Source organism: Chlorocebus sabaeus, chromosome 12 (genome assembly GCF_047675955.1).
Source record: "Chlorocebus sabaeus isolate Y175 chromosome 12, mChlSab1.0.hap1, whole genome shotgun sequence".
NCBI classification, from domain to species: Eukaryota; Metazoa; Chordata; class Mammalia; order Primates; family Cercopithecidae; genus Chlorocebus; species Chlorocebus sabaeus.
In genome coordinates this window covers 22707540-22711027 of record NC_132915.1, presented here as the reverse complement: position 1 = coordinate 22711027, position 3488 = coordinate 22707540, and positions in this window count along the sequence as shown.

Sequence of the window (3488 nt, the reverse complement as noted above, 5' to 3'; positions counted from 1 at the left end):
CCAGGGTCTCGCTCTGTCACCCAGGCTGGAGTGCAGTGGCACTATGTCGGCTCACTGCAACCTCCGCCTCCTGGGCTCAAGCAGTCCTCCAGCCTCAGCTCCTACAAGTAGCTGGGACTACAGATGCAAGCCACTACACCTGGCTAATTTTTGTAATTTTTGTAGATACAGGGTTTCACCATGTTGTCTGATCTCGAACTTCTGAACTCAAGCAACCGACCCACTTCAGCCTCCCTAAGTGCTGGGATTACAGGCCATGGCCATTTGTTGTTCTTCTAGAAACACATTTAATCTCCTTTCCTCTCCTTAACCCATCTCCTTTAAAGAGTTAATCTGTAAACAGTTAACAGGTTCTGAAAGCTCTTCTAAGGTAAGTAAATCCTTCTTGATCTATGTCTTCCATACAATTTCTTTGTTAGGTCTCTTACAGGGCCAGGGTCAGGGAGTTCTCAGAAATCTGCAGACACACCAAGAAGACTAGCCATTTGGAACCCAAGATTCTTGAGAAGTCTACCATCTTCTAGTTTACCATCTTTGGTAAATCTACATGTTAGGATAATCATTTATTCTTTTCAGATCAAGCTTCAAGGCATTTACTGCCTGAAATACAAGGGCAATTCGAAGTGCTTAAGACCTTGGATGTGCTAGTCTACAAGCTGCCTTTGGTTCCCAAGCTGTATTAGAAACATCTCAGGCATTTGTCAAAAGTGCAGATTCCCAGGCTCCAACCACCCTACCCAGCTCTCTTGTATCAGGATTTCTAGGGTGGGGCCCAGGGATCTGTATCTTTCACAAGCACTTTAATCGATTGTCAAATTTGTATATAAAACTCTTCTCATCCGGGCATGGTGGCTCATGCCTGTAATCCCAGCATTTAGGCAGGCCGAGGCAGGAGAATCACTTGAACTCATGATTTCAAGACCAGCCTGGGCAACATGGCAAAACCCCATCTCTACAAAATAATACAAAAATTATCCAGGCGTGGTGGCTCACACTTGTGGTCCCAGCTACTTGGATGGCTGAGGTGAGAGGATTGCTTGAGGAGGTCGGGGCTGCAGTGAGCTATGATGGCACCACTGCACTCCAGACTGGGCAACAGAGTAAGACCATATCTCAAAAAATAAATAAATAAAAATAAAATTATTCTGGGCACAAACACACCTATGCCCAGGGTAGCTGTGAAAATTAAATTTTAAAATATTCATTAGTAGTCTAGTGTGGTTTGATTCAGGCCAGCAAATATTTCCTGAACATAGACTGTTTGTCAGGCATCATGCTGGGCACCAGGAAAACAAAGATGAATAAGGCATTGTCCAGTCCACAAGGAGCTCAAGTTTATAAGAGGAAGATGAACAATCAAAAATGAAACTGGGAAGAGGCGGAGCAAGAAGGTAGAATAGAAGGCCCCGATCATCCCCTTTGCAGGAACACCAAATTCAGTAACTGTGTACACACAAAAAAAGCACCTTTCTAAGAACCAAAAATCAGGTGAGCACTCACAGTACCTGGTTTTAACTTCATATCACTGGAAGAGTTACTGAAGAGGTAGGAAAGACAGTCTTTTTTATTTTTAACTTTTATTTTAGGTTCAGGGGTACAGTGCAGGTTTGTTTTATAGGTAAAGGCATGTCATGGGGGTTTATTGTACAGATTATTTCGTCATCCAGGTACTAAGCCTAGTACCCAATAGTACTTTTTTATATCTCCAAATCAACAGTTTGAGTACCTCTGGGTCAGAGGTATCAATAGTTATTTTTTCTGATCCTCTCCCTCATCCCACCCTCCACTCTCAAGGCGGCCCTAGTGTCTGTTCTTCCCTCTTTGTGTCCATGTGTTCTCATCATTTAGCTCACAGTGAGCTTGTAAGTGAGAACATGCAGTATTTGGCTTTGTGTTCCTGCATTTGCTAAGGATAATGGCCTCCAGCTCCATCCATTTCTTGCAAAATATATGATCTTGTTCTTTTTTATGGCTGCATAGTATTCCATGGTATATATGTACCACACTTTTTTAATCCAATCTGCCATTGATGAGATTTAGGTTGATTCTATGTCTTTGCTCTTGCGAATAATGCTGGAGTGAACATGCATGTGCATGTGCCTTTATGGTACAACAATTTATGTTTCTTTGAGTATATACCCAGTAATGGGATTGCTGGTTTAGTGGTTGTTCTGTTTTTAGCTCTTTGAGGAACCACCACACTGCTTTCCACAATGGTTGAACTAATTTACACTCCCACCAACAGTCTATAAGAGGAAAGACAGTATTGAATTGCGGATGCCACCCCTTCCCCACCGATCCACAGCAGCCACTTGGCATGGAGAAATCTGTGTGATTGGGAGAGGGAGAAAGCAGTCGTTGTGACGCTTTGCATTGAACTCAGTGCTGCCTTGTCACAGCAGAAAGCAAAACGAGGCTGAACTCAGCCAACGCCTGCCCACTGAGAGAACGTTTAGACCAGCTCTAGATAGAGAGGAATCATCCATCCGAGCAGTCAGAACTCAAGTTCCAGCAAGCCCCGCCACACCACAGACTGGAGTGCTCTGAGGCTCCAAATATTCTTGAAAGGCAGTTTAGGCCTCAGGAACTGTAAATCCTACTGCAGAGCTGGGCTCAGACCAAGTGGACCTGGGGGGTGTGTCACCTACTGAGACACAAGGTAGGACAGCTAAGGGGGTGCTTGCGCCACCCCTCCCCCAACCCCAGGCAACACAGCTCTTGCCAAAAGAGACCTCCTTCTTCCACTTGAGGAGAGGAGAAGGAAGAGTAAAGAGGGCTTTGTCTTGCACCTTGGATACCAGCTCAAACACAGTAAGACAGGGCACTGGTCAGAGTCATGAGGCCCCCATTCCAGGCCCTAGGTCCCAGATGACATTTCCAGATACACCCTGGGCCAGAAAGGAACCCACTCCCTTGAAGGGAGGGACCCAGTCCTGGCAGGAACCATCACTTGCTGGCTAAAGAATCTTTGGGTCTTGAGTAACCAGCAGTGATACCCAGGCAGTAAGCCATGGGCTGTGGGGGAGACTCTGAGAGGTGCTGGTTTCAGGTGAGATCCAGCACATTCCCACCTGTGTTGACTACAGTGAGAGACTCCGTCTACTTGAGAAAAGCAGAGGGAAAAGTAAAGGGGACTTCGTCTTGCACCTTAGGTACCAGCTAGCCACAGTAGCTGGTAGGATAGAGCACCAGGCAGGCTCTTGGGGTCCCTAATTCCAGACCTTGGCTCTTGGACAGCATTTCGGGACCAGCCCTGGACCGGAGGAGAGCCTACTGCCCTGAAGCATGAGTCCCAGGCCTGGCAGCATTCACCACAAGTTGACTTCAGAGACCTTGGGCCGTAAGTGAACACCAGCAGTAACCTGGCAATACTCCTGATGGGCCTGTGGCAGAGGTGGCCATGGGATGAAGCTCCTCTGCCTGTGGCAAGGTGAAGGAAGAATGAGAAGGACTGTGTCTTGTGGTTTGAGGCCCAGCTCAGCCACAGT